At 37.7% G+C, this 14,446-nt stretch overlaps 1 protein-coding gene across 6 annotated transcripts in view; it reads left to right on the top strand.

The window, feature by feature from the left end:
* Positions 1 to 14,446, top strand: part of LOC131432146 (rap1 GTPase-activating protein 1) — a 322,963-nt gene that overhangs the window by 258,618 nt on the left and 49,899 nt on the right. The window lies entirely within an intron of this gene.

Here is a 14,446-nt window from a genome sequence, read left to right as displayed (position 1 = left end):
TATACAATTTGGCTCTTCTGGAATGCCAAAAATTAATCCCGTACAGCATTTTGATAGTATCTTTTACTAAAATATTGAAATCCGAAATGAAATAATCGACATCAAAATTCTCTAAGGTGACATTTAGAACCATAATTTTATACCCAAAGAATTATGCGAAATTTTACTGCACTATATTGTATACGGCCCATTTTTCAACCAGTTGTAGTTTGTAGTAAACTTGCTGAAGATTTGCTATATAAAATGCATAGCACCGACTCAGAAGCCATTCATTTCGAATTTGGCTGTCGTTGTCATCGTGTTAATTATGGTGCGATCGAAGAATCTCCAAGCAAAATACAAAGCTTGTTACCACAAGCGGAAGAAGCATTCGTAATATTTGTGTGTCAGAATGTTTAATGTAACTAATCTGTACTGTATTTTAGGTGTATCGTTTCAAATTCAGTGTCAGTTTTATTCGTATTCACGACATCCAGTTATGTCTCTGACATTACACACCTGTACTTTTTCTGTTCGTTCAAGTTGCTATAAAGTGATACGCGTATTTTAGAGCTCTAACAAAGTGAATATTTTCCAGGCACTGTTGACCTTTTGGTTGCTTAGAGAGACGACGCTTAAGATTGCAGTTTCAATCTATAATTGTAATCATCTGGAACATCGTTCTTATTTCAACTTATTATGTGCGCTTAGTGTAATCTAATTCATTCGAAAGCAGAATGAATGAAAAATCTCTTAGTTCGCCTCTCGTTGCGCGCCAAACGATTTTTTCAACGATCTAGTATTCTTTTCTTCGACGACCAAACACTTATGCAACTCGTTGCGCGCCAAACATCAATCGTAGATCTAGCAATCATTGGTAACTTTTTCAGAGGAAAATTCCATTGTCCATACAAAATAACTTTATGGATTTTTCTCACATTTCCGGCAAGTTTTCCTAATTTTTTTGATGTGCGAACCCGGTGGGGGTAAAAACTGATCAAACAAATAAAGAATCATGTAAATCCGTCCATCCGTTCTTACGTGATGCGATTACAAAAGATGATCTCTGCATTTTTATATATATAGATAAGGTTGTATGGGACTACAAAGCCTTACATTTCAATTTGAGCAGAAGAAAATTGGTTAAGCGGTATCTGAGAAAAACGAGTGCATTTTCTTTTTTTTTTCATTAACTTCCCTTACGTTCGAACCGGCAGTTCGACTAGAATAAAATTTGAATCTAAGTTTGTGAAAAACTTTTCAGTCATCTCCGAGAAAATCGAACTACACACACATACTTACATTTACTTGGAGGGCCGCAAGCCTCAGTTCAAAAGGCGATTTTTACAAAAACAAAAACAACGAACAGAAAAAGCGAATTTTTAAAATATATCCCAATATTATAGTAAGCAAATATCCGAACCATAAAAAATCGCATGCTTCTGCACGTTGGATTTAGTATAAGAATTTTTATTATAGTTATAGTTATAGTTATAGTTATAGTTATAGTTATAGTTATAGTTATAGTTATAGTTATAGTTATAGTTATAGTTATAGTTATAGTTATAGTTATAGTTATAGTTATAGTTATAGTTATAGTTATAGTTATAGTTATAGTTATAGTTATAGTTATAGTTATAGTTATAGTTATAAAGGGTGATTTTTTAAGAGCTTGAGAACTTTTTTAAACAATAAAACGCATAAAATTTGCAAAATCTCATCGGTTCTTTATTTTAAACGTTAGATTGGTACATGACATTTACTTTTTGAAGATAATTTCATTTAAATGTTGACCGCGGCTGCGTCTTAGGTGGTCCATTCGGAAAGTCCAATTTTGGGCAACTTTTTCGAGCATTTCGGCCGGAATAGCCCGAATTTCTTCGGAAATGTTGTCTTCCAAAGCTGGCATAGTTACTGGCTTATTTCTGTAGACTTTAGACTTGACGTAGCCCCACAAAAAATAGTCTAAAGGCGTCAAATCGCATGATCTTGGTGGCCAACTTACCGGTCCATTTCTTGAGATGAATTGTTCTCCGAAGTTTTCCCTCAAAATGGCCATAGAATCGCGAGCTGTGTGGCATGTAGCGCCATCTTGTTGAAACCACATGTCAACCAAGTTCAGTTCTTCCATTTTTGGCAACAAAAAGTTTGTTAGCATCGAACGATAGCGATCGCCATTCACTGTAACGTTGCGTCCAACAGCATCTTTGAAAAAATACGGTCCAATGATTCCACCAGCGTACAAACCACACCAAACAGTGCATTTTTCGGGATGCATGGGCAGTTCTTGAACGGCTTCTGGTTGCTCTTCACTCCAAATGCGGCAATTTTGCTTATTTACGTAGCCATTCAACCAGAAATGAGCCTCATCGCTGAACAAAATTTGTCGATAAAAAAGCGGATTTTCCGAATGGACCACCTAAGACGCAGCCGCGGTCAACATTTAAATGAAATTATCTTCAAAAAGTAAATGTCATGTACCAATCTAACGTTTAAAATAAAGAACCGATGAGATTTTGCAAATTTTATGCGTTTTATTGTTTAAAAAAGTTCTCAAGCTCTTAAAAAATCACCCTTTAGTTATAGTTATAGTTATAGTTATAGTTATAGTTATAGTTATAGTTATAGTTATAGTTATAGTTATAGTTATAGTTATAGTTATAGTTATAGTTATAGTTATAGTTATAGTTATAGTTATAGTTATAGTTATAGTTATAGTTATAGTTATAGTTATAGTTATAGTTATAGTTATAGTTATAGTTATAGTTATAGTTATAGTTATAGTTATAGTTATAGTTATAGTTATAGTTATAGTAATAGTTATAGTTATAATTATAGTTATAGTTATAGTTATAGTTATAGTTAAAATTATAGTTATAGTTATAGTTATAGTTATAGTTATAGTTATAGTTTTTCGCTCTGTTTACGATTTGATTTTTCTTCTAGACTAATTAACAACATAAACAATTCTTTCATCCCCAACCACAATCATTTACGTTCAAGAGGTTTTATAACAACTCCAGTATAGTTTACTTACTTACACGATTTCCATCCGCAAACATAACGAGGAAACCCAAAAAGTAACAGAAGTAACAAACTGAAGAAGAAGAAGCAGCGGGGTCGTTTTTCAGTTTTGAACATACAACACCACGTTACGATCAACGCGAGCAAGCAGCATCAGTCATTTATGAGCTTACAGAAAATGAAGAAGCTTGCCGATCGCCGTAATCCACGTGATCCGCATTTATCGGCGCAATTTCGAGGTTAATTTTCTGCAATTAACAAAAGAACAAACGGTTTCGAACGTGTTACCTTTTTTAAACACATTAAAAACGGACCTTCTGTCGTCGACCGCCTGCCATTGCTAGACATTTTTCTTGTATTGAGCTCTAACCGTGTCTCTGTGTGTGTCTGTGTGAGCACTTGAATCACGGAACTGACAGCGCACAGCCTGCTGTGATGCGCCGGTCACCTAAGTGATGGGGCAGCCGCCAACTCTGATTGGATAATGTAAGTTTTGTCATTACGCAAAGTGTGCGCGCGCGCTTGCAGTTGCTCGCGTCAGACATGCGGATAGTGATTATTTGAATGTAGGTCTGCATTTTTCCAGTACAGTACCAAAACATGGCCGGTGTTATTTTTGTTAAACACAACCAATACCAGGTTTCGGTTAGTTATTATCCAATTTGGTTTTTCTGTTACTCAATTGTACGAACTCGCATGTTTAACGGATGATGGATCTATCCATCATCAGTGACTCATAGAACTTTTCGTCAGGTGGTTTCAAGTCTGAAATTATTCACCTGCCGAGAGGGAGGGAACATACTTCAAATGAGAAACGTGACATGGATACACATCGCTTCCCAGATGTCATCGTTTTTTTACTAGCCGATAAGCTTCCGTTCCATTTTCCCTCACGGTGGCTCATCTTCCAACTGCTAGCAAACGATCAAATGGGCAAAAGAAAATACACAAAGTTTACGATGATGAGCAGCCATACAAAACAAACAAAAAATTGTGACATTCGCTCAGTACAGGAAACCATACCTGCATTGCCCTTGAATTTGATTATTTTGATTGGTCAGTTTGTCACTGATCTAATTAGCATTTGGGGAGTAGACTACTTTTGCCATAGCTGTTTCAACAGTAGGCCTTGATCGATTTCGGTTGCCAAAGTTTCATGCAGTAAACTGACTGTTTATTGAAACATTTTGCGATGCAAAATCTCATTAAAAATAGAAATTTCACATTCTACCAGTCGGACTGGATGTCGAAAGCAAAAGCACATTATCCAGTGAGTTTTCATTTTTACTTAGCATCTTTCTGTGTCACTAGCAGCAATAATCGTCCCATTGGCCCGGCGTATGATGAGTTTCTTCTCTCTTCACTATGACTTTTATGGACTCTTGTTGGTCAGCAGCTTTGTGCTATTGTCGCCATGTAGGGTATGTTGGCACATGCCAAATTTACTGGTAGTTGAAATAAGCTCGCTACCCTCGCTACGCCACACAGTTGGATTGTCGCAAATCACTTCTGGCGAATTCACTCGACCGTTGCAATATGCACACATAGTCTTCTTAGTTTGTCGTCAGACAAAGTCACAACGAGAACCGGTTCCACGACCACGACCATTCAACCGAGGCGTCATTCGGGGGAGACACGTATCGAATCGTGATTACATTCTGGTATTCATTTTGATTTCAGTTTCGATTTTTTTTCTTCTTTCATCCATCGGTGCTGAAATCGACCGTTGCTGCTGCTACTGCTGTTGTCATCACATCACATCACATACATAACGATTGATTTGCTTACACGTTTTCGCGACGACTGCTTAGATTCGGAACGGTGCAATCCAGTCCAGCAACATGATCACGACTTACGCTCGAAGGTTACTGCGATCGCAGTGGCGGTGTGAGTCAACGTCGAGTTTGACGGAAAGCATTAAATGGCAAAGCCTACTGTTGAAACCAACTTCGAATCGTTTAGAATTGTGGGCTTTGTTTAGCAACGTATCGTCAATTAGTGCTTTCTCGTTCTGGTCTGACAATTTTGTTTATGCCCGTTTATGTTCTACGGCGTTTTCATGATAATTGTTCTGCTGAAGTTGACAGTTTTCGTTATGCTGCTGCAGTGACCTTTTCCTTCTTTGTTTAGAAACATATTGAGTGTAAACAGACCGGAGTGACGCTAGGATCAAATTTAGTCTGTCTCGACTGAATTGCTAAACAATATGCAAAGGTTTCAACGGTTCGTGGCGCCAGGACATAAACATATACACTGTAGTGTTATCAGGTGAACTTGAGCCCATCGATTGATTTTCATTAAAGCCAATTGTGTCGGTGAGTGCGACCATTGGAAAACTAGTTGCTTCCGCTTGTACGCTTCAGTGTATTTACAAGAAGTTCAAACAAGCGCCAATAACTCCAATCCATGCCGTAACCGTAGCAGCGGTGATGCAATGGCAGTTCGATGGAACTAACCCGACCGAACCACCCTTCCGCTGTGTGTGTGTGCGGTGTCCGAAAAAAGCGTTATCTAAAACATGATGTTCAACACCTTCCGTAGAAAGTGTTTTACCGAAAAACACAAGCTCGTCAATCAGAAAGTATAATCGAATCATGGTCGGTCATGTGTGAGTAAACTTCAATCGGTGGCAACAAAAAAATCAGTGAAACGTGATAGTTTCTATAGCGTACCATTAAATGTTACAATATAATGTTTTTTTTTCTCGGAGCAAATATTTAGTTTTAAAGTACCATCGTTATGACATCATTCCCGATTGCCATTAGGCACGGCCACGAATGAGCAGCAACGTAGACTAGATCTAACGTTTAATCCATTTTCTTGTAGCATTGAACACCACACCCTACGGTTTTAAATGTCAATCTCGGTTGGTAGTATGACGCTAGTAGCGACCACCTAACGAAGTAGGCAAGTAGGCGCCGCATACAACTCTGCATTTTTTTCTCCACAGTTTGCTCTCATTTTGAGTACAGATCAAAGCATGCCTGGTACTCTACATCAACCACAACAGCACTCAGTGCAGCCAGACGAACAGAAAAAAAACTGTTTGAGTGAAAGGCTAATTTATTCCATTTCGATGGCAGCAAAAGTCAATCAATATTCAAACGATATTCTAATGTTCCTTGAATGGAACTGGGAATACGATATATCAGCTGAAATCTGCGCCCGTGGCAAGATAATCAAGTAGAGATGAAATGCAAAACCCAACAGACTATAACCGGATTAACGGTCCCGGGATGAAACAACAGATGGTTTGTGCGTCATTTTATCATAAATTGTTATGTTTTATATATCTGTATGTAGGATGCTACTCCGGCCAACGCACGGAGCAAGCCAACGATCCAAGTATGAAAGAATATGAATATGAAATTTATGTTATTATATGAAGGATTGTTCCATACATTATTTCATCCGCTGTTCGTTTTGCTGAAGAAATGTGCATCCTCGTTGCGTTTCTCTTCTTTCTTTGCTTTTTTTTTGCTCTGCTCTATCTACCAGTAATGGCGCAGTGAGACACAGGCGACACAAAGCCAACTCGAAACCAGTCTTCAGCAGCCAACGGATAGTGTCATATCCGGATGACTATAATTATAATTGCCATTGTCTGATACGTGCCTTCGTTGTGAAATCATCCTCAGAGTGCGGAGGATCCGAAAAATTGAATGGTGCGTTATGGGAAATTATCTTTTTTTTCTGTTACGATTTTTTTTATTATCGAAATTTCTGGGCGCGGAACATACCTAACACAATTACCTTCGTTAATGAAGTATGTAGTATTATTTGTTTTCGATTGTTTAAATTTAATAGAGGAAAATTGCCGCAAATCAATTTATCGATACGAGTGTTTTGTTTTGGAAGCGAAAGTCTCGTCATAGCAAGTATCAGAGATAATGCTAAAAATATACTGCAAGTCATTGATCGGACAAACTAATTTGTTCCACTGACTACTCATTAAATACAATCGCAATTTCCGTGATCATCCTCTATGGTACTCCTTAATGATTTATTCGGGTTTTCCTAATTTCGGCACTGCGCAGTGATTCCAGCTGATTTTTATGATATAGGATTTCGATCAGTTGCCTAATGAAGATAAATGAAATCAGGATTATAACATGTGGAACAGTCTAATTGTACCGATTTTGGGCAAATTACTTCTTCTAATTAGTAGTCATTACAAATGTTCATTTGAAATAAAACTTTTCATTGGTAACTACATTTTACACGCTCGAACCGATCGATTGTCTGAATGAATTATTCGCTCTGACGCCATCCAGTTGTTTCACCAGACGCCAATATGTTCGGTTCGCGTATGGCTTATCAATCGTTTATATGGAACGGTTCAAGATTCCCAAATCCCGACTAATCGTATTAAATTGTATATTAATGATGTTACGATTCGAAAATCATTCATTCTGCAATCTACTGTTTGATTTTGAAATTTGCTCTTCAATGTGGGAATAACATGAGAACCATCGTGTGAACATTTTGCTCGTGCATCTCGAAAATCCGAACTACTCGTACGGTAAGTTGGCGAAATTGTGGAATGTGGCCGAATATATTTTGTTTTGATAACAGTTAGCAAAACTAGATCAAAATAAAAACGAAAGCCAGAGATCACCAAAACGTCGGAAATAATGGTTAGCATAAACATTAAAGACTGTCCCAGAAAGTATGGACGTACTTTGATTTCGCTGTAAATAATTCACAAGTGTTAGATATTCAAATTTTAACCAATATACTGATAATATTATACTACAACAACAGAATATTATTCTCAACATTTGGTACTTAGCCATTGTAGACTAGCTGGCGCACCTTCTTGCGAACGTTCCACATTAAATTCCGTACAGACTTCTTGGCGACAAGTTTTGACACTTTTTTCCAATCTTTTTTGAACTGTTGAATGGTTTCGGCTGCCGAGACATGTTTCTTAAGATGTGCCTTCGTTAATGCCCAAAATACCTCAATTGGTCGAAGGTGTGGGCAATTTGGTGGATTCACGTCTTTTGGGGCGAAAGTGACATTTTTGGTAGTATACCATTCTACCGTTGATTTCGAGTAGTGGCAAGAAGCAAGATCTAGCCAGAAGACAACCGGATCCTTGTGGCTTCGAATCATGGGTAGAAGTCGTTTTTGTAAACATTCTTTGATGTATATTTCGCTGTTCATTGAAGCAGTGGCGATGAAGGGTTTCGAAATCTTACCGCAGCTACAAATTGCATGCCAGACCATAGCTTTCTTACCAAATTTTTCGATTTCAATCGATGTCTCCAACTGGTTTAACACTTGCCCTTCTCGCACCGTATAATATTGTGGTCCCGGCCAAGATTTGTAATCGAGTTTCACGTAGGTTTCGTCGTCCCTCGGCCTGATTGATGCTTCTTGTTTCGTACTACGTTTTGGTTGTTCGCACGTCTTTTTCACTTACTTCTTCCATTTTGCTATCTTTCTCAGTGACAGTCCGCGTTCTGTGCATCATTTGTACACACATTTTCGACGTTGGTCTGCTGAAAGTCCACGCATTTCGGAACAAACTAATGAAATCGAATAAACAACTGCACAAGTGGTTAGAGAAGAGTGTAAACAACAGGACGCAGCCATAAAAATTGACAGATTCTGAACCATTGCGAAATGGCAGCGGTTTTTAATTGCGTCCATACTTGATTTTCTTAAAGTCGTGATGATAACGAAGTATGATTACGAAATACAGAATCATGAGACAAAACATCCAGACAGACTTTCTAAACCGGGATCTTATACGGTAACTAGAAACAGAAACAAAGATATATCTCAATCGATTTCTGTGACTTGAAAAGCGACATTTACTTCGCGATCTAAATTATCAACCAAGAAATTTGCGTGTAGAAGTCTGTTGTCTTTTCTCAAACTACGCAATTGTTTCGTTCCATTTTGGGTTTATTTGACAACTTGCCACTGCGGATGATATTTTTCATGTTAATCACGTTATCAAATTAAATGGATTGTAATTGACATCGTCTGATCAAGCAAAATATTTAGGTTTAACGTATGACAAAAAATTCATTTTCAAGTATCGCATGGAGAAATCCAAGCAAAGTGTAATCAATATATTCAATGTTTGTATCTTCTTACACCCTTCTGTTTCAAAAGATTTCGCAGCCGATTAATAGCGTACAGAATCATTGCTACGTTTCTACTGACACTAAAAAAACCTTCCAGGTCGGGGATCGAACATACGACAACTGGCCTGTAAGACAATGCATTTAACTGCCAATCCGAACTGAAAAAATGATGTACTAAAGTCTTTTCATCCGATCGCAAGTAATCGTAACCACGCGCTTATGTAACAGACTGTATCTCCAAATCCGCATTATAAATTTAAAAAAAAATTATAAAGTTATATGAAGAAGGATTACAATCAACAATATATTAAAGTTAGTAATAAAATAATTGAGAAATTGGTTATCGATTTAAACGTGATAATTTGTTCTGAAGGAAAGACTGTTACATATCATGTAGAATCAATTTACTGTCTTCGAAAAGATACCCACTGAGCGAAAAAAATGTTTTAAATCAGTTTGGAAAATGGTAAACTTCAATTGCATTCTTCCGGTTGTTCAACTCGTGTGAATCAGTTCGAATTGGTGAAAGACGTCTAGAATAATGACGAACCATTATCAGATTACTCTTTTATATATGTAAAAAGGCTTTTTTTCCCAAAACTTTGATTCAGTTTTACAATAAAGAGGTAAAAAAAGATTTGAGAAATTGAATGAATGAAAACTCACAGAAAAGATGATTTTTTGTAAAAAGGATACACTCCGTTTTTTTGTACACGTTTACCATTTTCGCCACTCTAAACTGTGGTAGACACCGTTGCACAATAGCACCGAGTTGGTACAGTGTACATCGAACATGTTCTATTTCTAGCCTCCTCACAACCGGCACCTTCTATCCAACATCTTCCTTTGTTTATTACAAATGCCGGTCTTCTCGCTATATCGCTACTTTCGATTCAAGCACTGGGTTTGAGAGTGTATTATCATTCGTATGTCGCTTTCTCTGCTGAGATCCAGTTAGTAATACGATACTGAATGAACAACTTCATTTCGGATTCAACCCGCACGGCACCCGATTTCTGACCTTCGGTAGAATCCAAATGATATAACATAGCTTTTGTCTGACACGGATTTTCATACAACACAGGCTTCAAAATATGTCAGCTTTTATATGCTTCTTGTCTTCAACTGACTATCACTAATTATCGCTTTTGGACCAGTAACGATGTTTTGCTATGCTAATATATTCCAGTCCATAGGTTCCGCAAAGCAAATGATAGACTGCAGCCTTCGTATCGAAGCAGTAAGGATGCTTTTGCAGCCTTTGATTTTTTCTTGAAAATAGAAGACAACAATAGAAATGCACAGATATAATTATGCAATATTGTCGACAGATGTCCAAGCTTTCACTAATGAAATGTCTGATGAGGCCATCTTTTATGGAAGTATGAACTAGTATAAGGAGTGTATCGAAAATAGGCCACCCACAAATTTTTCTTTCAAATTATGATAAAAAACGATATTTTATTCAAACTAAAAATTGATCCTTTATTGTACGCGATTAAACTTGAGCATAATGAAAATCGGATGAAATTTAAGTAATTCCTTAACGAATTTTCGAACTTTGGATCAAATTACGGACAAGTGTGGCATCGAATTTTTTGGACGCTTGAGCCCAATTTTTTTTTAAAGTCCTGCATGTTCCCAGCTGCCTAACCAGTCTTCTTGAAGACCCACTACACGATTGCCCAGTAACGTTTGATGGGTCGAAGCTGAGGGCAATTGAGAGTGATTTTGGCATAGTAAGCCGATGCTAAATCCCGCCAAAACAGTGGAGGTGTACTATGCTTCTTTTATAAAGGTAGCAATCTCTTCTGGAGACACTCAGATCAATACATTTCTGCATTTATAGTTCCGGTAGTGTAAAAAATGGTTGACTTCAAAGCACAGGAACATATTGCTTGCCATACCTTTCGACCGAATTTCTTCACTTGAATCGACTTGTCCACATCGCTCACATCCTCCCCAACGACGACAGAAAGTATTGTGGACCTGGAATGATTTTTGAGTCCTCCTTTACATAAGTCTCATCGTCCATCAAAACGCATGCATCCGGGCACTGCAAAAGACGCGATTACAATTTCCGGGCCCATGTTGCTGCTCGCTTCTTCTGTTCTACACTTTGTTTCGAGATTTTCTGCTTCTTGTAGGTCTTCAGGTGTTTTCGCCTCTTGAAACGCTGGATCATTCCGACACTCGTTTCTGCTTTTTTGTCCAAATCACGTATTGATATTGATTTGTTCTTCATGATTAGAGATACCACTTTATGGTCCAGTTTCGGGTTGGAAGAACCGAGTTTGCTGCCTCTTCCTGGTAGCTCATCCAAAGAATAGTTTTCCCCAAACTCATTAATGATGGTTTTAACACTGGCATGATGAATTCCAAACCGCTTCGCTAAGTTTCGCATAGTAATACCCTTCTCACTTCCATGTGTCCAGAACCTTAATTTTCACTTCCTTTTCAATACGCGACATTTTGAAAACGCAAAATTTCAACCGCACAAACAAGTAAACAAACGTAAGCTGACAGCCAAACGCACAGCATGCTGTGATCTGAGCATGAAAAACCATCACAAATACATGCGTACAACAAAAATGTATGTGGATGGCTTATTTTCGATACACTCACTAAGTATAAGATTAGTTTTCAGATATATGAGTCAATACTTTTTGGTATGAAACTTAACTATCTTTTAGACAGAATTTTGAAACATGTAACAATTATCTGCTTTGTGTAACGATTCTACTGGCAGTATTTTTTAAAAGTTTGTCAATTCAAGGGGGGGGAGGGGGTTGGGTAACGGATAAACAGTTTCGGAAAATGGTTTTATTTGTACATTTTCTTGTACTTAAACATTTCAAAAATATTGTGTCAAAATTTCAAACCAATCGGAACAAAACTGTCAAAATACTGCACCCCAGAGTGGCGCCTCTTTTATCTCCGAAACGATGATAAACTCGTTTTTCTGAAAACCAATTTTACGAAGTCTGTGAACACGATCCTGCAAAATCTACTGAACCGATTCTTTTCAAACTTGGAACATACTTTCTTGGTATAAAATGCCTCCTCTTTACGTTTTGGAATTTTTTCCATTTTCATATTATTGATAGTTTTTCACTTCAAAATTGGCGGAAATTTAAGCGTAAAATCACGTTTTTTGCTTTAATATGCCATGCCAACTGTTAAAAAACTAAACTAAACTAAATAATAACTTGACAACGACGGAGGGGGAGTAAAAACTCGTACTTAAAGTGAATTTAAGAACAGTTTTGTTTCCTGATAATAGGTTTTGGAGAATGTTCTGTTACCGCCTTATTTTTCAATATTAATGTACGGAAATTTAACTAAATATTCTTTAAATGATGCTTTATAATGAAAAAAAAAGTTTGAATAAATTTGCTTCAGATAAGTGCAGATTTTCAATTTTAAATAGTTGGCAGCTCTGATGGCACGTACCAAAAAGAAACCCAGTCTCGATTGGCAAACTGAAACAATTCGATTGGCTTCGAGCACAGTTACCGTAATTCATTATCGCATCTCGTATCCATCACTCACAGAAGCAGCAGTTTTGAAGATCGAAAGAAAAGATGCATGAATGGGATGCGCAGGGGCCCAAGGAAAGGAATGTTTATTTCAAAGAAAACAAAACAAAAAAAAACGGGTAGGGGGATTATCTTCTCTGTTTTCACCTGCTTAGGTAAGGTGTGAGTAGATCGGTTGGTCGGATTATGTTTGGTGTGTTTTCTTTTCTTTTTCCAACGGATCCGTTATGTCTAGTGGTAATTTGTGAGGAGGCTATTCACGAGTCTATATTGCACTTCTCTGCCTTGAAAATTCGCGGGTTTCTTCAAATAATAAAAGAGAAAACGGAGCTTCGTAGAGTTTTCTAACTCAAAAACCAAACTCTTTGTTGACCGTTTCTGGAACAGAGGGTCAGTACGATTTCATAGTCCGTTCACGTTTTCAGGTCAGAGAAAAACAGGAACCCTTCTAACAGACACTGCAACTGGAACTCTCAATGTAGTGATGTAGTTGAAGACGCGCTTCTCTTATTTATCCAGCACTTGAACTCAGCGATTGAGAATTTTGCACGTCATTAAGTTGATTCCACTTTAGCTTTACTCGTTTCGATTGGATGCAATAACAATTCACTCAGTTCAATCATCGGCTTCACATTATAAATCTGCCTTCCACTGTAAACTTAAGCCATGCAAATCACTAAACAAATAAATTTACAAACTATTCTTATCGCCTTTCGTTATCTTTTGTCAAATACACAACAAAACACGTCAAGCATTGCATTGCCTGCTGGTCATGACTGTAGCTGTCAATCAACGCAGCTTTCCACGGAACTCGCACAGCTTGCTACGATTGCGCCATTTTCTGTCTGTAGACCGAGCTCCCGTGCGGACTCACATTTGTCACTTTTCCAATGATGTCATCACGTTGTGCTGTTGTTGTTTTACGTTTCGCCATAAGTTTCACTTTCTGTCAGCTATTGCATATTATTCGTATTATTGTTTCTCCTACTCCCTTCTACAAATTCAGTGAATATTTTGTCCACTCGTTGAATAAATGTCGGAAAATTCACTGTAAACTGATTGAATGGAGACAATGGTGTTTTTTGAAGCTCATCTTCAGCCAATGATCACCGGACGGAAGTTTGGGAAGATTGTGGCGAAATGTCAAAGATAAAAGTAAACAAAAGGGGAAAAAATTAGCAATCAAAAGTGGAAAAGCAAAACCTCGTTTATCACAAAACATTCGCACATTTGACTTTTATTTATTCTATGCCGCATTGTTATAAATCATTACCACCTTCTTTCTGTGCGCCGTTTTCGTTTAATTATTCCTCCATTAATTCCACTTCATTTTCTATAAGTCTTTGCCTTCGGGCACGACACGACACCCACTTGCCTGCTCCTCTTGTTTGAACTTGGCTGGCTGGCTGGCTGGCTGACTGGTCTCTGGGAGAACACAAGTTCGCCATTTTTATTTTCCACCTTAAATTGTGCGTGATGAAGCGCAATATGATCGCGGTTGTTGTTTTGCTCCTTTTTCTCACATTTTATGGTACCGGGCAAATATTTTTTGTTGTTGTTGTTGTTGTTACCGGTATTGCCATGCCGCAGGTTTTTACTTAAGTCAACTCACGGGGTTTATGTCATAGATTTTTTAAACGAATACTGATGAGTGCAGACGGTAAATGCTAGTGGGCATGGAACGTTTTTTATGGTAATACACGCTAATCGTCGATTCTGCACACGATCCCGTGTTGGAATTACAATGGGACTATTGTTGACAAAGTACCTCGTTTTGGAATCACTGTATAATTTGATTTGTGT

Source organism: Malaya genurostris, chromosome 2, assembly GCF_030247185.1.
Source record: "Malaya genurostris strain Urasoe2022 chromosome 2, Malgen_1.1, whole genome shotgun sequence".
Classification (NCBI taxonomy): domain Eukaryota; kingdom Metazoa; phylum Arthropoda; class Insecta; order Diptera; family Culicidae; genus Malaya; species Malaya genurostris.
The sequence above is the reverse complement of the archived record's forward strand: the minus strand, read 5'-3'. Positions and strand labels throughout refer to the sequence as shown.